We start from the raw sequence: 26,164 nt of genomic DNA on the forward strand, positions 1-26,164 counted from the left end.
CATTTTGTCAATTTTTTCACAGGAGGTGGGACTCACTGGCTCAGACACCATTTATTGCCCTGTGGAAGATGGTGATGATCTGCATTAGGGCAGAGTATGCAGTCTCTCATCCAACATTTAATGTCACAGTGGTGACTAAGGATGGACATTGTAGTGGAATCAAACATAATGGAGAAAGGTAATGTTTTATGTCATTGAACTTCATGTTCTGTTGTCAAATGTTATTGTTGCAGGACAGCACTGTCAGTGTAGATTAAAAAGGACCACAGAATGGACCCTGAGTTGGTGAATAATGCTTAAGGCAATGAAATATTGGTGTATATCATGATGTAACAGTGGTATTAACAACCATGTGCAAGAGTGTGAGAAGAGAACAGAAGAAACAACATAGAATACTCTATAGAAGAGTCAGATGTGCTTGCATGGAGGTGTAGAATATACTATAAAGTACATAAAGGATTTATGAAGAATGTTACACTTTATGACCAACTACAGCACTTTAATATTTCTGTGTTAACAATTCTGAGCAATTCTTGGATTTGTGGAAAAGTATAGAGTGAAATTGTGGGGCATTGCCTGACAATTAGAACTGGCCTGTTCAGGAGTGATGGTCGGAAGGACTTGTACAAACCTGCTTCCACAAATGGCAGTGGATGCTGGATCAAGTTGTTAATTGTAAATCTGAGATTTAACCTTTTGTTAAGTAAAGACATTATAGATATGGCCCAAAGGCTGACATTTGGAGTTAGATCACAGATCAGCCATGATCTCATTGGACAGTGAAACAAGCTTGAGGGATTAAATGGCATACTCCTGTCCTTACGTCCCTATAAAATGGAACTGCAAAAGATAGAAATCCAGTGTAAAACTGCTGAAACTGGGTCTTATCTGAAGAGAGAAAATATTTTGGGGACAAACACAACTTCCTCATTTTTTTTTTAGCCATGTTCCAGTTTCTGAGGTTCTATTACTGAATTTTGTCTTATAGCATTAGTGAATGCCACCAACATTTGCATATTTGAAACTCAATTTTCACCTATGTCCCTATAGGCCAGTTTCCACCTTTCAATTAATGACTCTGCTCTGAAATGGATTGCAGTCATTAAAATAGCATGCTATATCCACAAGTCAAACCTGACCTAAATGGTCTTGTGTGCTAAGTTGTGGGTGGATTTATTGTGGATTGATTGTGAAAGGTCTGTATTAAACAGTTAATTGCTTTGATCCATTAACTACTTGGACAACAAGCTTTTATTTAAAAAAAAGACATTCAGATATTCTGCCAGAAACATACGTTTTTAATAGATTGCCATTCCTAAGGATATCAGGTGAATTGCTTAACAATGGTCCTCATCAATAATTAAGTATACAGCAAAGTTTGATGGTAACAAAAAAAAGGTCATACTTCACTGCTGTTATTTGTCCACCAAAATAACAATCCTTTACGACAATGAGAGATCAGAAGCTTCTGCCTTATGATCAAAGTTACAATAATTTGGTAGTACAGGTACACAATCCTGTATCCGAAATCCAAAAAGGTCTGAAATCCAAATGTTTTCTCATGAATGTTTTTTTCTAGTATAACAGGGTTGTTTAGTTTGTGAGCATCCACTCAACCCACATTACTCAGATGTGATATGGCAGTGTGGCCCACCACTGGCAAGCATCAATTGTGTCTCAGCGCTCGTACTATTCACAAGTGGGTCTGCTGTTCGGTAAATTTTTCTTATTTCAGTGTGAAAATGTCATTTATTCCGAAATCTGAAACATTCCAAAATCCAAAAAGACAACTGACCCCAAGGGTTTCAGATAAAGGATTGTGTACCTGTACTGCTGATTTTTAAGATATTTGATTGGTTTCAAGCAACATTTTATGGGTTTGGCTTTAGCTACCTTTATCACGTAGTTTTTAGTCAATATTGTATGTGTTTCTGTTAGTGTAACAACTAACAGAGCAGCCATATATGCAGAACTAGCCTTTTTATCTGAAAGATACAAAAGGTGTGAAAGGTCTGTATTAAACAGTTAATTGCTTTGATCCATTAACTACTTGGACAACAAGCTATTTTTTAAAAAAAGACATTCAGATATTCTGCTCGAAACATATGTTTTTAATAGATTGCAGTTCCTAAGGATATCAGGTGAATTGCTTAACAATGGTCCTCATCAATAATTAAAAGGGTATGGTATTGTTTATACAACTTCGTTCAACCTTCAAAAAAAAAAGTTATGTCAGTCAGTCACAGTTCCTCAGACTTGGGAAACAGAAGTAAACATTTGTAACAGCCTGTCATAAAAGTGGATGATGCCAAAAGTTAAGTGTTTGAAATATAGGATGTTTTGTAGCACAGTATCATGGTTTCTGTGGTATTCTTCTTCCAAGACAGAGTTCAACATAACATCATGTAGTGACAATGCTACTCCTTTAACAAGGTTAGCTTGTCCTTGGTTTTTATTTCAGAGGGATCGATTCCCAAATATCTGAGTTTATCTACTTGAAGAAGCTTTTAAGTTTTTAAACAAACACTAGTACAATGAAAGGGGAGTTATCAGTACTACCAGCTCAGCTTTTCTCTGATTTGGTTTGGTTTCAGCGAGCAGTCAGTTTTGTTGAGGCTACTGATCAAAGAAACAGTGACATGGAAGAAGGTGTTCCACGCTGAATCTCTCTCTCTCTCTCTCTCTTTCTCTGTCTCTCTCTTTCTTTCTCTTTCTCTCTCTCCCTCCTGTAAGACTCTGTGTTATCTTTTTGCCAAGAAGTGTTTATGGGGATTGTTGTAGGGATTTGGGAAAATCTGTTGGATTTTCGGATAGGTTAGGTTATTCAATATTCTGTTCTCTTTAGTTTGTATTTCATTCGGTACTCTTTAACGAAATTATTTTGTTTAAAACCAAGGGGTTTTGACCTGCTGCATCACTCCCACAATATCCACTTTATACCTGCTCAAAACAATTAGAAAAGTTAGGGTCTGAGCTACCTTATGAAATATCTTGAAATGGTCTGGTCTAGTCTATATCAAAGTCCCTTCAAAAGTGAAGGTAAAAGGTGCTGTTATTGTTCATGTGAACAATATTAGATGAATTGCTTAACAATTGAGTTAAGGTGAGAGTTGGAAAGTTTAAGGGGGATACACATGGCAAGTACTTGTGAGGTAAGAAAATCTTGTAGTCTGCATTGCTTGTTGTTTTAAAAAATATTGTTGAATAAATTTGACTTGATTTTATAAACTTAATTGACATATCTCACACATAAGTCAAGTGCAGCAGATAACTTTACTGTTATAAACTAAGAATTTTAAACTTAAAGTTCTTAAAGGTTGCTGCACAGGTGGATAGAGTGGTCAAGAAGGCATATAGTATGCTTGCCTTGATTGGATGGGGTATTAAGTATAAGAGCTGGCAAGTCATGTTAAAATTGTACAAGACATTGGTTCGGCTGCATTTAGAATACTGTGTACAGTTCTGGTCACCACATTACCAAAAGGATGTGGATGCTTTGGAGAGGGTGCAGAGAAGATTTACCAGGATGTTGCCTGGTATGGAAGATGCTAGCTATGAGGAGACGTTGAGTAGGTTAGGTTTATTTTCATTAGAAAAAGGGAGATTGAGCATGGACCTGATTGAGATTTACAAACTCATGAAGGGTATAGATAGGGTGGATAGAGACAAACTTTTTCCCAGGGTGAAGGATTCAATAATGAGAGGTCACGCTTTCAACGTGAGAGGTGGAAAGTTTAAGGGGGATATATGCGGCAAGTACTTCACACAGAGGGTGGTGGGCGTTTGGAACACGTTTCCAGCAGAGTTGGTAGAGGCAGGCACGTTAGATTCATTTAAGATGCGTCTGGACAGATGCATGAGAAGGTGGGGAGCAGAGGGATACAGATGCTTAGGAATTGACTGACAGGTTTAGACAGTACATTTGGATTAGCTCAGGCTTGGAGGGCCTGGGCTGTAAATTTTCTTTGTTCTTTGTTTATCTTTGTTTAATACCTCAAAACCCCTTACAGTTAAGACTGATACTCACTAAGACAATTCCAGGACTACTTGCAGTGCATTTTCAGCTTATTTTTGTTTTAAAACTTAAAAATCAATGATGAAAGAGGATTGGCATTTCAGTCTTTACCAGTAAGATGCTTTCGATAACATTTTATGCCAACTGTCTTTTGTTGATAATGTATAAGTTCCAAGTTATCAGTTTTCAGTATTCATATGAAATAGCATAATTATAAATTGAGAACATCAAGGCACAATGATCAGTGACACCAGATACAGAACTCTCGGTAGATAGTTACCACAAATGCCTATGTAAGAGTCAGAAAGCTCTTTCAAAGATGGTCAAATGCAAAAGTATTTACAACTTGAAATGCTACCAGTTTCCAATCTGAAGAGTATGTATGTCTTACCCTCCCACACAGCTTCACAATACAGTCCCTATTACTTGCTTGAAACCATCTTCATTTATAAGAAAAGCGTGTATTTGTGAGGAATAAAAAGTCTGAGGCTGACTATGAATACGAGTAGCTGTCATGGCTGAAGGAAGGTGTTGAATTTTATGCCAGGCATAGACAAGATGACTCATGGAGTGAGAAAAATGGGGTCACTGTATATGCTAGGATAGTTTACACGTGGCAATTACAATATTTGTTATTTAAGGCTGCTACTGATAGGGACGTTTCAAGCTATAGTCAAGGAATGCATGTCCTTCACTTCCATCATTTGAAATAGTTTTGTCATTTATTCAGGTCTACATCAGAAAAGATATTCTTAACAAACTGGTATTCGTTTAACTACTTGACTGTGTCAGTTGAATATTTGACTTTAAAATCATAGAGTCCCTTAATATTACTTAAATATTTGAAAATGTCGACTTTAAACTTTTACACCACAGATTACTCTTAAAAAGGTATTAACAGTATATTCTGAGCAAGGCAAATAGGTATTTTTTTGTCTGACAGTTTCAGATAAAATGAAGCTGACTGGAAGATTTGGATGACTGCATATTAAAAGCAACACATCCTAAATTGTTTTTTTCAGCTTGCTCAAGTAGATTAAAGAGCAGATTTTCTGATCAATCCAGCTAATTACATAAATGCAGAAAGATGCAGAGGAACTAGTAAGTCTTTAGACATTTTTTAAAGTAATATTATCTAGCCACCTGCACATGTTTTGTTTTGTTACAGAGCTGCTATACACATACCAAAAGGCACATTTAAGATCTCTGATTGCAATATTATTTAAAAAGGATATTTGGTGCATTTTCCCCAATTATAGTAACAGTGTTGCATGTTGCCTTTCAAAGTCCATTTTGAACTGGTTTCTGAGACATTCTGTCTGCAGTTCTGAACAGGGATATTTTTGTTATAGGCTTGTACATCTTTTTTATGTTGCATTGTTACATTATAAATTTTTTGGGGTCTTAAATTGTTCTTCTTTTCATGATCTTACATATGCAGTTTTTGAAAGAAGGTGGGGATAGTCTGATAAGTTTCAATTATCTGTAGAATTGCATAAATGATCTTAAACATTGTTTCCTCTCGGGAGTGGCACAATATTAAATTGGTGGTGACCCGAAATGCCACCTCATACAGCAGTATGTCCCCTTTATAATCCATTAATCAGCAGCCTCGAGTGATGTACTGCTCCATCACCTCCCTATAGATTATATTTATGCCCTTGCATTAAATCATCTTGGCTTTCCTTATTGCTTCTTCAGTCCTTCCTCTTTTTCTGGTGTAAAAGGTTGACAAGTGAGGGATCTATCTTGAGCCTTCAAGAAGGCTCTTAGAATTTTGCTTCCAATGGCTTTTGTGGTTCAATTCATAAGGGTTGCATGCTTGTGAGGTTTCCAGCAACCTAATCCCTAACTATTTCATGTGACTGCCTGCCAATTCATATTTTAAAGATGCTGTACATTTTCTGACATTTGAAGCTGGTTTGTCTTTTATGACCTTTTATTCGTAACGTTTTTCAATCTTGTGTGAATCCAAAGATAGTTTACTTATTTATGCTTTAGGTAGCACTGTCGTGTAATGTTATATCACAGTGCTAGTTCCTGTGCCTTTCTAAAGTAAAGTAGACAAAACTGCAATTTTACAAAAAGGAAACATCAGATCGTTGTAATTCATTGGCTTCTGGTCCCAATAGTTTCTCTCACACTTGTCCTGTCTTGACTTTGATTACTCGAAGTTCCTCTCGCTCAGTTGTCACATGATTTCACACCTTTTTTCTTCTCTGCCTTCAGGAAATCTACCAACTCCCCTTTATTCACAACATGTGTTACCTCCTCAAGGACCACCTATAACGGAGTTAACCATTTAAGTTTCCTCCACATAACTATGCTGAATCTGCCTGATTATCTTGAATTTTCCCAAGTTACATGATAGAACATCTTCAATAATAGATATTAACACTTCTTCTTTGATACATTTTAAACCACCTTACTTGCATTTTTCACTTTACTTTCTTTCTCTGTTTTTGAACAAATGATTTTTTTTATTCCAATAAACCATACATCTGAATCTAGAAAATTTTAGAAAGTTGAAAACATTATATCAACTATTCCACCTACTACTTGTTTTACCACTCCAGAATGAAGTCCTTCAGTCCTTCAGTCTTGAGCTCCAACAATTTGTTCAGGACTACTTCTCTGGTGATTGTAATCTTCTTGAGTTCCTCCCTGCCTTTCTTTTCCTAATTAACAGCTACATGAGATATTCCTCAAATAGTCTGCAGTGAAAACTGCTTTTTTAAAAAAAAGCCTGCAAAATTGATCTGCCATCTTCTTATTTTCCATTATTAATTCCCCAGACTCACCTTCTGTAGAACTGATGTTCATTTTGTTAACTCTTTTTCTCACAGCGAGTTTTGAGAAGATTTGTAGCTCAGGTTGAGGTTTTGGATGTAGGTTTGCTCACTGAGCTGAAAGGTTCATTTCCAGACATTTCATTACCTTACCGACGGTACTAGGTAACATCTTCAGTGGACCTCATGCAAAGCAATGCTGAAAATTCTTGCTTTCTATTTATACATTTGGATTTCTTTGGGTTGGTGATGTTATTTTCTGTGGTGAAGTCACTTCCTGTTCCTTTTCTCAGGGGTGGTAGATGGGGTCTAACTCAATGTGTTTGTTGATAGAGTTCCATTTGGAATACCGTGCTTCTAGGAATTCTCATGACAATGAGCAAAACTAATGTCATTTACAAAATACCGTACAAAGGCTGTAACAAACACTACATTGGACAAACAGGCAGAAAACTAGCCACCAGGATACATGAACACCAACTAGCCACAAAAAGACATGATCCTCTCTCACTAGTATCCTCACATATGGATGAGGAAGGACACCACTTGGACTGGGACAATATATCCATCCTAGGACAAGCCAAACAAAGACATGCACGAGGATTCCTAGAAGCATAGCATTCCAACCGGAACTCTATCAACAAACACATCGAGTTAGACCCCCATCTACCACCCCCTGAGAAAAGGAACAGGAAGTGACTTCACCAGAGGGAATAACATCACCACAGGAAATGACATCATCAACCCCACAAAACCCACACATATAAACAAAAAGCAGGAATTTTCAGCATTGCTTTGTATGAGGTTCACTGAAGATGTTATCTAGTAAGGTAATGAAACATCTGGAAATGAACCTTCCAGCTCTTTTTTTCGCTTTTAAGTAACTCTAGAAACTCTTACTATTTGTTTTCATATTTCTACCTAGCTGTTTTCATTGTCTACTTTTTACTAACCTTGAATCAATCTATGCTTTTTTTAGATTAGTCTCTCTATTCTTTAAACCTGCCACCCAACTTTGCACAATCATATGCATTTTCTTTAACTTAAAACTTGCTTTAACTTTTATAGTTTACCACGGTTGGTGGATTCTCCCTTGGAATTTTTCTTTCTCAGTTTTCTTTCTTAATTCTGTGTACTCTAAAATATCCCCTTAAATGTCTGCCATGATATCTCTATTTTGAACTATCCTATAACCTAACTTAACAAGTTTGCTTTAATTGCTTTTATTTAATTTAAAATACTAGTTTTGGACCAATTTGTCTCTCCATCAAACTGAATGTAGAATTCAATCATATCCTGAATGCTACTACTTCTGAGGCATCATCTCCACAAGGTCATTAACTCATTATATCTTATTTCATAATCTTAGTTCTGGAATAACCTGCTCTCTGGTCAGCTACAGAACATGCTATTCTATGAAACTATTCCACAAACACAAAAACTCCTTATCTCGGCTAGCTCTGATCCTTGAACTTTTCCAGTCTATCTATAGCTTACAATCCTCCATGATTTTTGCCATACCTTTCCAACAAATTCCCATTATGTCTTACTGTTATACTCCATCTCACTGTATGACTACTTTAAGAGGCCTGTACACCACTCCCGCAAAAATCTTTTGCCTTTATCACTTCTTGTTTCGATCCATATCCTGGTTTCCTGAACTTGGGTCATCTGTCTCTATTGTGCTAATACAGAGGAACCTCGGCTATCTGGCATTCGATTATCCAAATACTGGATTATCGGGCAAAATCGCAAGGTTTAGCAATGCTTGGCTAAACTATGTTATCTATTAAACAAATGAAATGCTGCCTGCTGTGTCCTTTGGATAGTCAAGGTTCCTCTGTACTATGATTAGCTAACAGAGCTGTGTCTTCACATTTATAAAGCTTCCCGTCCTTCCTAAATATTTTTAGCCATCCAATGTTCAGGTTCCAATCCATATCATCCTGTCGCATTGACTTGTTAATGGAAAACAGATCGTACCTATGAATTTTTACTAATGTTATCAGTTCATCTGTTTTGTTCTGAATGCTACATGCATTCAGATACAGAGCCTTAATTTTTGTTCTCTTATTAATTTTGTAACCTTTAGCATTGTCTGTTGATTCACTATTTGTTTTGATAGTTGATAACTTCTGGTCACAATTTGTTCATCATTTTCCACATGTTCTCTCGTCTTGTCTATATTCTTCAATTTACCACACACCTACTGAATTATTTAATTGAAAACCCTCTCTGCTTCTCTAGTAGAAGTGTGGGTTATTTGAACACAAACCCCAGAGCAATTCAGACATAGACCATCCTCACAGTCGGGATCCCACTTTCCCCAGTGTTGGTGCCTCATGAACCAAAACCTATAGCGTTTTTTTGACCATGCTTTTTTCTTTTGTCGTATGCCAGTTTACCTGCGGTTCAGGTTGTAATTTAGAAATAATTACCTTTTGATGTTCTGCTTTTAAATTTGCTGTCTGGTTCCTCATACTAAGCAGAACCTCTTTCTCTGCCCTGCCTATATTGTTGGTACCATTGTTGATCCTGATGACTGTATTTTCCCCTTTCTATCATACCTGGGGCAACATGGTCGTTCAGTGGCACAGCACCAGGGTCCTAAGTTCAATTCCAACCTTGGGTGACTGTCTGTGTGGAGTTTGCACATTCTCCTTGTATCTGCGTGTGTTTTTTCCAGTTGCTACGGTTTCCTCCAATAGATCAAAGATGTGCAGGTTAGGTGGATTAGTCATAAGAAATACAGGATGACAGGGACTGGGTGAGTCTGGATGGGATGCTCTTCGATGTGTTGGTGTCGACTTGATAGACTGAATGACCTGCTTCCACACTGCAGGGATTCTACGATTTCCTCTTTGATCAGGCGCTGGACAGGCAGTACAGTCTCTCATTGTTGGAGTGAACAGTGTCAATCCATTTTACTGTAATTTTTCCAACAACAACTTCATTTCTTTTTGTTGCCTCCCTTAAATGTACCTGAGCATCACCCACCACAGCTGCATTTACCTTTGATCGCAATGACATTCAGGTGAACCCACATCCTGCATCATCTCCTCTACCAACTTTACCAAATCTTAGTTGATTTATTTGTATTCATTTATAATAATGTGTTGCTGCTTGCAATAAGATTATTACAAATGTTACTAAATCTAATGAAATCTCACAATTATCAGAAGATCTACTGCCTACACAAGGCCACCTGCAAACTAGACAAGGAACACCTCATCTTCCACCTCAGGAGCCTACAATCACATGGCCTCAACACTGAATTCACCAATTTCTAAGTTTCTAAATTTCTGCTTGCCCCAGCCCATCCCAGATCCAACCCTTGGACTCGACACTGCCTTCTTGACCTGACCTACCTGTCTGTCTTCCTTCCCACCTATCTGCTTCACTCTCCCCACTGACCTATCACAATCACCTCCTACCTTCACCCATCTATCACCATCCCAACTACCCCTTACCCCTCGCCCCACCACTCCCATTTATCTCTTAGCCCCCTTTCCCCTCCACATTCCTGATGAAGGATTGTGCCCAAAACATCAACACTCCTGCTCCTCGGATGCTGCCTGACTTGATGTGTCTTTTGTAATGCCACATTTTATCCACTCTGACTCTCCTGCATCTGCAGTCCTCACTATCTCCATTTTCTGAGCTTTAAATAGCAAGGCAAAAATCTCACCTGTGATGTTAACCTATATACTAATATAGAGCAACCTCGGTTAACCAATTGAGACAGACAGGGAGTAATTTGTTCAGATAACTGATTCTTTGGATAACTGATCTGGTCATTGTGCAACTGTAATGTCTGTAGTCCAGGCTCAGTTGGAGCATTGTATGTCATCTTTGTCCTCACTTTTCACCAAAAATGTAGAGATTAGAAAGGACACAGATAGGTTTTATAGGGCTGGTGGAAAGGATGTGGGAGTATATTCATGAGATCTTGGAAAGGCTGCATCTGAACCTGGGAAAATTGGGAAGTAAACTGACAGCGCTTTTCCAGATGGTGCAAGGTTCAGGGTGTCTAACAAAGTGGGGAGGGGGTGGGGGGGAGGGGGGGAGCTTTCCTTCTTTCGAGTGAATCAATGTCAGAGATTCAAAAGTATCAGTGAATGATAAAGAAAACAATGGAGCAGTGTTTCTTTCACTCAGAGTTATTTAAGTCGACAACAATTTCCCAGAAACAAAGGTAGAAGCTGATTTCAGAATGTTTTAAAAGACTTATGCCAAACAGACAAGGAGTGAATGTGACGGGCAGTGAGAGAGAGTCTATGGCTGGATCTGACTGGGAAGGGTGGTGAGTGGCAAGATAGGGCAGGGAAATCCACTCGAATTTGAATGACTTTAGGCGATCATTGCACCCGTGTTGGTAGCACATCTTTGATGTAATGTTTTTCGCAGGACCTTGAGATCTTGTTCGGATAATCTGAAATTTGGATAATTGATGTTTGGATAACCGAAGTTGCTCTGGACAAACGTTTGTAAGTGGGTGTGCTGTTCGGAGCTGACCTCTCACTGATTCTCTGTTTGTTCATGTGCAGAAGCTCAACCCACACACCCTTGAAGATTGAGAAAGTTAGAAAAAGTAAGGTGCATTTCTCTCCCCTCCTCACTGAAATCTGTTTGAAGTTGCTCACACAATCAAGATGCTGCCACTTTATTTGAAAGGTTTCTTGCTCCAAGGAAGCTTCTCTTTTTTTGAAATCTGGTATCAGCAGGCACGATCTAGACTCTGAACGTAACACAGAATGGCAGCATGATGATAATAATCAGTTCCTTTTTAAGTGCATAGTTCATCAAGAAGAGCCGCACAGGGAGATTCAGTTTAAAAGTAAAACAAGAAAAGAAAAAATTCCCCAACACACTTCATCATGATGAAGAGTCATTTGTGAGCTCCAACTATTAATCATCAGTAATCTCTCAGGTAGGCTGGTTGACAGGTATTTAAATTTTATCACAAGATGGATATGAATAAGTGTTTAGGTCTTTAAATCTTCACATTGATGTGGGTAAGGTGAGTTTGATTTATTATGGTTAATTCCTGTATATTGTGTGTCCAGCTCTCTGATCATGCACAGATGAACCTTAGGATTTTAACACATCTAATGTGGCATTTTCATTCTCCACTCATGATTACAAATAATTTATGACTCAGCTTTTATAAAAAGTGCATAATCTTGCACTCACAGCGTAGAGACTGTCCAGGTTGGATATTAAATTGGAAATGGAATTCTATCATCCCAGGTTCTCCAAGCTTAGTTCTCAATGCTCAAAAATCTATACAAAGTTAAAAATCACAACACCAGGTTATAGTCCATCAGGTTTATTTGGAAGCACACTAGCTTTTGGAGCACTACTCGTTCATCAGGTGGTTGCAAAGTATAAGATCGCAGGACATAGAATTTATAACAAAGGTTTACAGTGTGATGTAATTGAAATTTTATATTGAAAAAGACCTGAATTGTTTGTTAAGTCTCTCAACTTTTAGAATGGGCATGTTGGTTTCATTTCTTTCATAGAAAATTCCAGAACTTTCTTAAAGTTACATTCACAAGTGAACTTTAACAATAGGTGTCATGTTGACCCAGATAATACATTAAAGATGGAAGGTGCCTTGTGTGAGGCATACACACACTCTCACAGACACTCATACTCCCTGCCCCCGCACACACCCACACCCACACCCACACCCACTTGCACACACATGTAAGTTTGTGGGGTAAATTTGTACTTGCAGAATTACATTTTATTTTGCTCAAAAACTGTATGAATCCATGTAAGATTCTGTAAATCCATTTCTTAGATTAGAATCAGTCTGAACATTGGGGCATAGACAGCCTCACACAGGGCACCTCACACCTTCAATGCATTATCTGGGTCAACATAGCACCTATTGTTAAAGTTCACTTGAGAATGTAACTTTAAGAAAGTTCTGGAATTTACAAATGAAAACCCTGAAACCAACATAGTCATTCTAAAAGATGAGAGACTTAACAATCAATCCAGGTCTTTTTCAATATATAATTTCAGTTACATCGCACTGTAAAATTTGCTATAAATTCTGTGTCCTACAATCTTATACTCCACAATCACCTGATGAAGGAGCAGTGCTCTGAAAGCTAGTCTTTCTACATAAACCTGTTGGACTATAACCTGGTGTTGTGTGAATTTAAGCTTTGTACACCCCAGTCCAACACCGGCACCCCCAAATCAAAAATCTTTGGGTCATCAACTGGGTGAATTGCCTTACAGTAATTATCCAGTGTCATCAAGGCTGACACTGTGTACAATTCCCACAGTTGCATTGTTGCAACTTGAAAATTCTCATACTCTTAAGGGAACATATAAACACTTTGTCATCAAGAGCTATACACAATAACATGACCAGCAACAACATAAATTTATAAAACACTTTTAATGTTCCCAAGCTGCTTCACAAAAAACATCATCAAACAAAATAGGATGATGAACCACATGCAATAATAGGGCTGATCATCAAACTGGTCAAAGAGGTAAGTTTGAGGAAGCATGAAGAGAAGGATGTAGAAAGTATCAATGATTAGTGAGAGAATTCTAGGGTCTATGCCTTGGGTAGCTGGAGGCAGATGGTTCAAAGGTAGAGTGACAAAAATTGAAAATGTACAAGAGATCAGACGTGGAAAAGTGCAGAAAACACAGAGGGGTATAGGAGCTGGAGAGCGAAGAGAAATGGAGGAGCTTAAGCAAGGACGAAAAATTTAAATTGAAATTAAACAGGGAGCCAAGATAATTCAATGAATACAATGGATAAACCAGAATTAAAGTGACACAGGATACATAACAAAACAGAGAAAAGGATCATTGTTCCAAATAGCTTTATGGCTCAGCAGTAAGTCATCTAATTCCCATTTAATGAGAAACTGGGTATGTTTCCTACAACATCTTATAGAGTCCTTTGGACGGGAAGCATGGAAACAGCCTCTCCCGATAACTCAAACTCTCCAATCATCGCAACATTCTTGTTAATCTTTTCTGAACTCTTTCAAATTTCACAACATCTCTTTGATAGCAGGGAAATCAGTATTGTATGCAGTACTCTTGTGGGACTTAATATTAATCCATGAAGAAAACAAAGGATAACAGCATCAACTACCTTTTAGACCATTATCCTGAATTGTAGCAATTTGAATAATAGACTTTTATAATCTCTAAAGCTTGGTTATTATATTTTCAAGCTTTTGTTCAATATAGGCCAATTAAGAGCTTGTTTGTGGATAATAATACTGATTGGTACCAATTTTCAGTTGGGTAAAATGAACCCTTTGGTGAATCATGCTCATAGTATGAATTTGAGTTGCTGCTTTGTCAGACAGGGTATAGATGTTGGTCAGTGTACCTGCTGCAATATATCCAGCAGGAAGATGTAGCAACGAATACATTAGATACTGCCACTGTTTTTTGGAAGTATTTTTAAAGTAAGAAATATTTTGCAACCTTTTTTGGCATCTACATGTACTTAAAAATCTCACCACTCTTCAAAACAGAACAGACCATTATTACAACCATTAATCAAGGTTATGACTGGACATTTATACCATTTCATTGGTAACTCTCTTGCCACAAAAGAGTGATGTGACTTATCAGCCTTGGTCTAGTCATTGCTCGCGTGCAGCTGGATCAGTAGGTTTGGATTTAAGTCCCTTTAAAAACTTTACCACATAACCTTGACTACAATACAACAACTACTTATGCTCAAGAACTTGCCACTCCCCTAGCTAAGGTCTTCCGGTACAGTTAAAACTCTGGCATCTACCTGACAATGTGAAGAATTGCCAGGTACGTCCTGTACACACAAAGCAGCACAATGCAACCTGGCCAATTACTGCCCCACTCTTGATCATCAGTAAAGTGATGGAAGATGTCATCAACAATGCTATCAAGTAGCATCTGCTCAGCAGTAGCCTGCTCAGTGACACCCATTTTGAGTTTTGCCAGGGCCACTCAACTCCTGATCTCACTATAGCCTTGGTTCAAACTCAGACAAAGGAGCTGAATTCCAGAGGTGAGGTAAGGGTGACAGACTTTGACATTAAGGCCACATTTGACCGAGTGTAGCATCAAGAAGCCCAAGCAAAACTAGAATCAATGGGTATCAGGAGGCAAACCCTCCACTGGTTGGAATCATACCTGGCATTTAGGAAAATGGCTGTGATTGTTAGAAGTCAGTCATCTCAGCTCCAGAAAATCTCTGCAGGAATTCTTCAGGAGTATCCTAGACACAACCATCTTCAGCAGCTTCATTAATGACCTTCCCTCCATCTTAAGGTCAGAAGTGGGGCTCTTCACTGATGATTGCACAATGTTCAGCATCATTTGCGACTCTTCAGACACTGAAGCAGCCCATGTTCAAATGCAACAAGATCTGGACAATATATGGGCTGGAAATGAAGTGGCAATTAATATGTGCATCACACAAATACCGGACAATGATCATCTCCAATAAGAGACAGCCTAACCATCATCATTTGATATTCAATGGTGCTATCTTCAATTATTCCCCAACTAACAACATCCTTGGGTTGCCATTGACCAGAAACTCAACTCGACTCGCCACGTAAATACAAAGTCTACAAGAGTAGGTCAAAGGTCAGGATTAGGAGAAAGTAAGGACTGCAGATGCTGGAGATCAGAGCTGAAAATGTGTTGCTGGAAAAGCGCAGCAGGTCAGGCAGCATCCAAGGAGCAGGAGAATCGACGTTTCGGGCATGAGCTCTTCTTCAGGAATGAGGAAGGTGTGCCAAGCAGGCTAAGATAAAAGGAAGGGAGGAGGGACTTGGGGGAGGGGTGTTGGAAATGCGATAGGTGGAAAGAGATAAAGGTGAGGGTGATAGGCCGGAGTGGGGGTGGGGGCAGAGAGGTCAGGAAGAAGATTGCAGATTAGGAAAGTGGTGCTGAGTTCGAGGGTTGGGACTGAGACAAAGTGGGGGGAGGGGAAATGAGGAAACTGGAGAAACCTGAGTTCATCCCTTATGGTTGGAGGGTTTCTAGGCAGAAGATGAGGTGCCCTTCCTCCAGCTGTCATGTTGCTATGGTCTGGCGATGGAGGAGTCCAAGGACCTGCAGGTCCTTGGTGGGGTGGGAGGGGGAGTTGAAGTGTTGAGACACGGGGTGGTTGGGTTGGTTATTCCGGGTGTCCCAGAGGTGTTTCTGAAATGTTCCACAAGTAGGCGGCCTGTCTCCCCAATATAGAGGAGGCCACATCGGGTGCAGCAGATGCAGTAAATGATGTGTGTGGAGGTGCAGGTGAATTTGTGGCGGATATGGAAGTATCCCTTGGGGCCTTGGAGGGAAGTTAAGGGGGAGGTGTGGGCGTAAGTTTTGCATTTCTTGCAGTTGCAGGGGAAGGTGTCGGGAGTGGAGGTTGGATTGGTGGGGGGTGTGGACGTAACGAGAGAGTCATGGAGGGAGTGGTCTTTTCAGAATGCTGATGGGGACTGCTCCCAGGAGGACCAGTTCCAATATCTGCTCCCAGGAGGACCAGTTCCAATACCGAACAACCCAGATGGCCTCCTTCTTCAAAGACCGCAAATTCCCCCCAGACGTGATCGACGATGCTCTCCACCGCATCTCCTCCACTTCCCACTCCTCTGCCCTTGAGCCCTGCCCCTCCAATCACCACCAGGACAGAACCCCACTGGTACTCACCTACCACCCCACCCACCTCCATATACATCGTATCATCTGTCGTCATTTTCGCCACCTCCAAACGGACCCTTCCACCAGGGATATATTTCCCTCCCCTCCCCTATCAGCGTTCCGAAAAGACCACTCCCTCCATGACTGCCTTGTCAGGTCCACACCCTCCCACCAATCCAACCTCCACTCCTGGGACCTTCTCCTGCAACTGCAAGAAATGCAAAACTTGCGCCCACACCTCCCCCCTTACTTCCCTCCAAGGCCCCAAGGGATCCTTCCATATCCACCACAAATTCACCTGCACCTCCACACACATCATTTACTGCAACCGCTGCACCTGATGTGGCCTCCTCTATATTTGGGAGACAGGCCGCCTACTTGTGGAACGTTTCAGAGAACACCTCTGGGATACCCGGACAAACCAACCCAACCACCCCGTGGCTCAACACTTCAACTCCCCCTCCCACTCCACCAAGGACATGCAGGTCCTTGGACTCCTCTATCGCCAGACCATAGCAACACGACGGCTGGAGGAAGGGCACCTCATCTTCTGCCTAGAAACCATCCAACCATAAGGGATGAACTCAGGTTTCTCCAGTTTCCTCATTTCCCCTCCCCCCACTTTGTCTCAGTCCCAACCCTCGAACTCAGCACCACTTTCCTAATCTGCAATCTTCTTCCTGACCTCTCCGCCCCCACCCCCACTCTGGCCTATCACCCTCACCTTTACCTCCTTCCACCTATCGCATTTCCAACACCCCTCCCCCAAGTCCCTCCTCCCTACCTTTTATATTAGCCTACTTGGCACACCTTCCTCATTCCTGAAGAAGGGTTCATGCCCGAAACATCGATTCTACTGCTCCTTGGATGCTGAAAGGTCAGGATTACTATGGCCAGTAACTCATCTCCTGACCCCCTAAAGCCAGTCCACCATCTACAAGGCAGAAGTCAGGAGTGTGATGGAATATTCCCCACTTACCTGAAGCTTGTCACCATCCTGGACATAGTAGCACACTTGATTGACATTCCACCCACAAGCATCCACTCTCTTCACCATCAACGCTCAGTAGCAGCAGTGTATACTATCTACGTGATGCACTGCAGAAATTCACTGAAAATCCTCAGATAGCACCTTCCAAAACTACAACCACTTCTCTCTAGAAGGACAAGGGCAGCTGATACATGGGAACACCACCATCTACAATTTGGCTTCCAAGCCACTCAACATCCTGACCTGGAAATATATCACTGTTCCTTCATTGGTGCTGAGTCCAAATGATAGAATTTTCTCCCTAAGGTTATAGTGGGTCAACTCACAGTACATGGACTCCTCTGGCCCAAGAGGCAGCTCAACCCATCTTCTCAAAGGCGACTGGGGATGGGCAATAAATGCTGGCCAGCCAGTGATGTCTCCATGTCATGATTGAATAAGTAAATCCATGTGATACATACGTCATCATTTTGCATAGAATAAGCCAGGGGCTACCTTGCCTTTCAGACAGACATAAAATATCTACTGGCACTATCTGAAGACAACCAAAATTGTCCACTGTGGTATCGTAGTGAATGTTCATTCCTCAACTAACATCATTAAAACAGACATCTGGTCACATATCTCACTGATATTTGTGGAAATCGTGGACCTGGCACTTTCTTGTTTCTGGGATCATTATCCCTCTCGCTCCGTTATGTCGTCACCCTCAAGCGTGCATGTGATTTTGTGTCTTTCAATCAATTCCCCAAATAATCAAAGTTCCAAGTAAAATTATATTGTTCACTGTTGCCCCCTTTGTATAAATACAGCATGGGTTGTTAAGATTTAGAGAAACAGCAATATATTGTTCTGTTAGTTTGTGTTTGTCCAAATGGTGATCCCACAGTGATTATTAAACAAGCAGAGACTACAAATTTTATTTTAACAAAGCAAAATTGTTAATTTCGCCTGGAACATATCCCTTTAGATATGTACAAAACTGTGCAGGTGATGCCACAGATTTCAGTAATTGCCTTATTTAACACCCTCTGGAAATTACACCCATCATGTACATGGATGACAGTGAATTCACAGTTGGTGGAAACATGCTAGCATTTATAAAGTCTCTTGTAAGCTATGTTTCAAGTTTTGTTTTATGTATCTTGCTGATCTGTTCTGTATAGAAATGGAAGACCATGCACATGCTGTGGATCGCATTGTTTCATTTCTGGAGAGATATAGAAAGGAAAGAGAAAGGGAGAGGTGAAAAGGAAGTGGGAGTTGGGGGAATTGGTCCCAATCACATATTGCTGCCGAAACTCGCTCTACATTCCATGGACACATTAACACTGCAGTCACCTCACTCCAGGTAACTCTCTGTATCAGTAAACGTGAAGCTCCAATTCATCTGAAGTGGCTTGTACTGCAGATTTGGATCTCAATTATGGCCTGGAATGATGGTGATAGACACCTCACTGGGATCTACTCTGCCCACATTACTGGCAGGGACCCTACCTTCATCTTCAATTTTCTGTTTGTCTGCCCCTGTGATGGTGTTTCCCCTTTAGCAAGGTTATTTAGTCCTTCTCCTCTTTTTTTAAGCGAGGCCATAAAGGCAGAGGTGCCAAAGTGTCTGGAAATGCCTATTTTAACAATGGCAGTGGAGTAGCCAGTTCTCCCAGGTCAGGTTCCTTCTAGTTTGGTTAAATTGTAGCAGCCACAGAAGCTACTGCAATGAAGAAAAGGTTCTATGCTTCAGCAAATGATTCTTGACTGACCTTTCACTCTGAAATCTTTCCTGCCTGTAAGAACATGTGTTTGAATGTACCTTTTGCCAAGTGGAGTGTTTATGGGATGTTACAGGAATTAGAGCAACTCCTTAATTAATTTGTTGTATCAAGTCAGTTGAGTTTGCAAATAGTTGTTTTTCTCAATTCTATTTTCTTTGGTTTGTGTTAAACTGTAGCGTTTAAATTCTGTTTTGCTTAAAGCCGAGTGATTTGACCAGCTGCATCACTCCTGGGTGATCCACTTCACATCTGCCTTTAACATCAGAAAAAAAGTAGTGTCTCTGCTACCTTCTTAAAATATTGTGAAGGGGGCTGGCCTGGAACACGCTCATGGGTTCCAGGAAGATGTCAACACAAATAGATATGTACCTGGAGCACTCTTGCATGTCGAAATAACTTGTTAATTTCTTTATCGTACAGACAGCGAAGTTGCAATGGTCTGAAAAGGTTGTCCAGCTATCAGCAATGTAAGTGAGAGGAACAGACAGCAGTGCACAGAGCTCCTTGGAAAGACAGTTTTGTTTACCCCATGCACTTGGCGAAATAAATGTTGATGTCTTGCAAAACAGCCATATTGCAGAGGAGGAGGCGCTGGAGGCCTTGAAAAGAACAAAGGTAGGTAAGTCTCTGGGACCTGAGTTTGGTGTATCCCAGTGTATCCCTCACCCTAGTTCTAAACTTCCAGCTCAGTAACTGTCCCCTTGACTTGCCCGGACTTGTCCTACCTGCCTATCTTCTTTTCCACCTATACACTCCACCCTCTCCTCCTTGACCTATCACCTTCATCCCCTCCCCCACTCACCCATTGTACTCTATGCTACTTTCTCCCCACCCCCACCCTCCTCTAGCTTATCTCTCCACGCTTCAGGCTCACTGCCTTTATTCCTGATGAAGGGCTTTTGCCCGAAACGTCGATTTCGAAGCTACTTGGATGCTGCCTGAACTGCTGTGCTCTTCCAGCACCACTAATCCAGAATTAGGTGTATCCCAGAACTTTGTGTGAAACTAGGGAAGAAATTGTGGGGTCCCTTGCTGAGAAATTGTATCATTGACAGCCACAAGTGAGGTTCCGGAAGACTAGAAGGTGGCATTATTTAAGAAAGATGGCAAGGAAAGACCAGGAAACTACAGATGGGTAAGCCCAACATCAGTAGTGGGTAAGTTGTTGCAGGGTATACTGAGAGACAGGATATACATGCACTGGAGAGGCAAGAACTGATTAGGGATAATCATCATGGCTTTGCACATGGGAAATCGTGTCTCACTAACTCAATTAAGTTTTTTGAGGAAGTAACCAAAAAGATTGAGGGGAGAGTGGCAGAAATTGTTTACATGGACTTTAGCAAGGCCTTCAATGAGGTTCTGCGTGGTGAATTGGTTCATAAAGTTAGATCACGTGGATCCAGGGAGACCTAGCCAGTCGGATTCAAAATTGGCTTAATGTTAGGAGACAGAAAGTGGGAGTGGAGGGCTCTGTTTTGGAGTGGAGGCCTGTGAGCCAAAGAGATCGATGCTGGGTCCACTATTGTTTGTCATTTGAATAAATGATTTGGATCAGAATTTAGGAGATATGGCTAGTAGGTTTGCGATAATACCAGAATTGGTAAATGGTGAACAGTGAAGGGTACAAAGGGATCTTGATCAGATGGGCTAATGGACTGAGTAGTGGCAGATGAAGTTTAATTCAGATAAATGTGAGTTGTTGTGTTATGGTAAGACAAACAAAGGCAGAGCTTATGTAGGTAGGGGCCCTGGGGAGTGTTATCGAGCAAAGAGACTAGCGGTTCAGGTACATAGTTCCTTGAAGGTGGCAACACACACAGAAGGCGTTTGGCACACTTATCTTCATCAGTCAAAGCTTTGGCATATAGGATCAAAAACAGAAGTTTGGAAAAGCTCAGCTGGTCTGGCATCATCTGTGGAGAGAAATCAGAGTTTTTTTGGCTTTAGTCATTGAGTATCAGAGTTGGGACATCATTTTGCAGCTGTACATAATGTTGGTGAGGCCATTTTTAGTACACTGTGTGCAGTTCTAGTCATCCTGCTATTGGAAGGATATTCTTAAATTGGACAGGGTGCATAAAAGATTTTCAGGGATGATACTGGGACTGAACAGCTTCAATTAAGGAGAGGCTGGAAAGGGTGCACATCTTTTTTTCTCTGGAGTGTAGAAGGTTGAGGTGTGATCTTATTAAGGTCATTTTAATGTAACAGTTGTAATCCTCTGCAATCCCTCGCTATAGGAAATCATGTTATGGAAAACAGTCATAGAAAATCACGCTGTAGAAGATCACTAATAGAAAATCTCTTCCCATTCAGCAGAAAATTCATGTCATCCAAACAATATCCACAATTTGTCAATCATATTACAGCCAAATCGCGCTAATGAACCTCAAGGTATAGCAGATGTTTATGACATCATAAGGAGCATAGACACGATGAATAGCTGAGGTCTTTTTCCCGGGGTAGGTGATTTAAAACTAGAAGGCTTAGGTTTGGTGAGAGCAGAAAGATTTAAAAAGGAACCAAGGGGCAACTTTTTCACACAGAGGATGGTCCATATATGGAATGAACTGCCAGAGGAAGTGGTAGATGCAGGTTACAACATTTAAAACCTGTTTTGACAGGTACATGAATAGGAAAGGTTGAGAGGGATATGGGCCAAACACAGACAAATGGGACTAGTTTAGTTTGAGAAACCATGTCAGCATGTACAAGTTGGATGGAAAGGTCTGTTTCTGTGCTATATATCTCTTTGGCTCTATACCCCGGCGGGGGGGTGGGGGGGGGGGGGGGGGGGGGGGGTGGAGGGGGGGGCAGGGATCAACTCAGTAATACTTGAAAATAAATGTACTGGTTATACAGGAGTACTGTTCTGAGTATACAATAACAAGTCAGACTAGTTTGCAAAATTTACCCTTTTTACTGTTTCTCTCTCATGGGAACCTAAGCTCCAGAAATCTGAGAATGGAGGAGGAAGAACTTGCACATCTCCGCGTGTGAGCACGTGTGTGTATGAGACAGAATATATATATGTATGTAATTGGGAGAGACAGACTCTATATATATTAAATAAGGAGAGAAAGAATCTGTGATCAGCAGAGCAGGTCTGTCTCTCCCTTGTCTGTCGCTCCTCCAGTCATTGCTCTGCTGTCAATTCCAACTCCCAGCCATTGACTGTTGAACTCATGATTAATGTCCTTTTTTTTTCAGAAACGCTAACAATTACCAAGACCTTGTGGTTTCTCAATGGAATTTACTGAAAAAAAAGAAAAATCAGAACCACACAGCATCCCATAGATCAGTATTAACAGTTCCTGCTTTGAGGAAACTATGAGTGAAATTGACCATTCTAAATCTTCCCCTTCCCACTGCAGGAGAGTTGAAACTGGAAACTAAAGCCAGGATTTTCTGTCCTTTGGCTCAGATGCACCCCGGCAGGCTATTTTATTCAATCCTAGGATATGGGTGTCATTGACTTGTCCAGCATTTATTGTCCATTCTTAGTTGCCCTGGAGATGATTTGCTTTCTTGAACTGCTGGAATCCACTTGCAGTAATGCCATCTGAGACACTGGCTGATCTAACAGCTGTTTGACACCTGACTCCTTTTCCTCGTGTCCCACACTCTCTCAATAACGCCCTTCGCCAACTGGAATCATTTCAGAAAGTCACACTGTGTGCACTCACATTACCAGGTGCGTTTCACACCTCTCAAGGCACAAGCTCTTCCTCAAGTTCAGTCAGGACAGTGTACAGCTCACTCTTAAAGACCTGGAACATTTTGCAGTGTGCAAACTCTATCAAGATTAAGAAGTAACTTCTGGGTACAAAACAAGGGAACCTACAATTGCAATATCTTAGAATGAACAGGACAGCATTTTTCTGAGTCAATGTGCATGGTCCAGGGGCCCCTGTTTGGCAGCAATGTTTGGGAGGGTGCTTCAGCAAAGAAACTATGATGACTTTCTGGAGCAATAAGTTCCTTCCTGATTTGATTTTGTCTCAATATTGAAAAGCTTGTATTCTCTTACACCACCTTTTCATTCTCATTTAATTGCCAACTCCAGATGCAATTACATGAATTGCACTGACAGCCCTCCCAAAGAGTGAAAAAAGAAACACGATTTAGGTCAACACACAAACATTAGTTGCTGGAGGAACTTGGTAGGCCTGGCTGACTAGCTTTCAGTAATGGTGTATGTGGAATGTGCATCAGAACCATCAGTGAATAATATTGCCACCCAATAATCAATGACTGTGGTAGCCTTGATGGCAGAGTGGTCTTCAACAGAGTGAAGCTGTCTTGGTTGTTGCCAGGTCACATACCACGTGGAGTGTATTATATATAAAGCCTGAAATCGATGAACTGTGTAAAAGCCAGACGTACTATTAACAATATATGCACTAAGCTAAAGGGGTGAGCTGTAGACTACCCAGATGGGAGATAGCTCAGACTCAAGAATGTACAAGAACTACAAGTGCAGTCATCAGCTGAAACTTGCAACAAACTGGACAGATTTAATCGTTTTTTTGAGTCAAAGTGAGGCACTGTCTAAATTTTGCCTGTCACGGATGATAAATAATTAACAGCTAATCAAGTGAGCTGAAATTGACTTGTGGCCGAATATGGTCAGAAATAGCAGATATGCCAACATCAATATAACTGAACTACAGCCAAGGATTTTCAAAGCCAGATTGCGAAAAGGCTGCCTTTGATTTAGAAAAAAACAATCAGGTTAGCCAATGGAAGATATTCAAGGCGTCATCAGTGGGTTGACCCCCAGAAGGCAGGTCCCAGCACACAATTGTTTCCTGCAACTTGAAAAATAATGCTCTTTAAGCAGCTTATCTTGCTCTGTCTATGATAATTCTCCATCTGAAGGTGCACACCAAGAGCAATACCCACTGATGCACCCATCTATAAAAACTGGTCTGTGAAGAATCCTTTGAAATTCAAAACCCCTAAACACATTTCACATTACAACTTGAAGACTTCTGAAACTCAAAGGTCATGGAAGTATTTAAATATTTGTGGAATTGTGCCAAAGGCCATAAGGTTGTGAGGTCCATTCTGTTCCTTAGGGTGTGGTCAGCTATGAGAGCTGGAATGGCAAACTCCTAGATAACACCACTGACAGTAAAGCAGCTTTGTATATTGTTCTGATGTCTTTACATGCCGATACAGAATACACCAGAGTGGCTGACATTGGCTGAGGCACCGAAAGTCTTCAACAAGATAGTATCTAGCTCAATTCACAGACGAAGTGGCTCATGCATGTCAAGCACTGCTTTGATCTCTGAAGAGTATCTATGGTGCTGAGGCACTAAGACCGCTTTCAGACAGGAATGTGGAGAAATCTCTTCTCTCAGAATGGCGACTCTGCGGAAGTCTTTACTGCAGTCGGCCGTCAAGTTTACTCTACTTTGAGACAGATAGATTTCTAATCATTAAGGCAATTCAGAGTTATGGGCATAAGGCAGAAAGGAGGACTCTAGGATTATCAGATCCGCAATTATCTCATTGAAAAGTGGAGTGGAATGGAATGGCCAAATCGTGTTCCTCTGCTCCTACCTCTTCTGTTGTTTCTGAGCTAAGTTTGCACACATTTAGAGTTTAGAAGGATAAGGTAGGCAGCACTGAAACTTACAGATTACTAGGAGGCCTGAATAAAGTGGAAATGGAGAAGATGTTTCCATAAGTTGGGAGACTAGGATCCAAGGGCAAAGCTTCAAAGTAAAGGGATACCCTTTTCAAACAGATGAGGTGGAATTTCTCCAGCCAGAATGTAGTAAATCTGTAGAACTCATTGCCACAGAAGGCTGTGGTGTCATTGAGTGTAATTAAGACAAAGATAGGGGGATTCAGGGTTATGGGAGAAGGCAGAAGAATGGGGCTGAGAAGCATATTAGCTACGGTCAAATGGTGGAGCAAACTCAATGGGCCAAATGGCCTAATTCTGCTCCTATTTATGGTTTTATAGTCTTGTGATCAATTTCTTTTGTTGCAGTGTCACATATTTTTAGTGGTAGTATCTGACTGGGATCGTATAGTTCAAGTCTGCTGTCTGGAAAAGTGATCAGGTACAGACAATCTTGTCTAGTGGCAGTAGCTGGAAACAATACTCACTCTGCTCATAAACACTGCTTAGTTCATACCTTCATATTATCTGTTCAGCTCAGCTACAAAGTGTATGACATTGTCCCTGCCCACAACCCAGAAATGTATAAGACATATTGAACAGCTATTGGCAGAGATTTTCATCATGGAGGCAAGAATCAGGAACTGGGAATCTTCCCAATGTTACAACCAGACTTCCCTCTCCTCCCACCAGTGCCACCAGGGGGGATTGCCATCTACGGAATGGTGGAATAGCCTGGAGAAGGTCCCTGGGACTCTGGTGACAGGCCTGAGGCAGAGACAGAAGTGACCTGTGCCAAGTCTCCCGCCCCAGTTAAAAGGCCTGCTTCTAGTCCCAGAATCACAGACCTGGTTCTTCAGAATAGTGTAAAGCCACCTTCCCTCTCCCACTTTATTCCCTGTCTCCCTTACCATCTCCATGCCTCCCTCCCCATCAAACCCAAACTGCATATCTGCTCACCCCTACAACTCCGTCACCTCCTAACACTCCTCAGACCCCATCCCTGCAATCCACTCAACCCTAAAATTGAACTTACATCCCTTGTGAATTCTGTTTATAACATATAATAATATTTAGATCTGTTTGACATTTTCATATGTCAAAATTAACAAACATCACTTGAAGAGGCATTTTAAACAACTAATAGTTACACTGAAACTCATATAATTGTCTCGACAAACAAATATCACATAATTAGTCATTAGTTATCATCCTCTTCAGAAGTTCTTAAATGATCAAAATATACATTTTATGATTTGAAAAGATACTTGAAAA

Source organism: Chiloscyllium punctatum, chromosome 8 (assembly GCF_047496795.1).
Source record: "Chiloscyllium punctatum isolate Juve2018m chromosome 8, sChiPun1.3, whole genome shotgun sequence".
Lineage (NCBI taxonomy): Eukaryota > Metazoa > Chordata > Chondrichthyes > Orectolobiformes > Hemiscylliidae > Chiloscyllium > Chiloscyllium punctatum.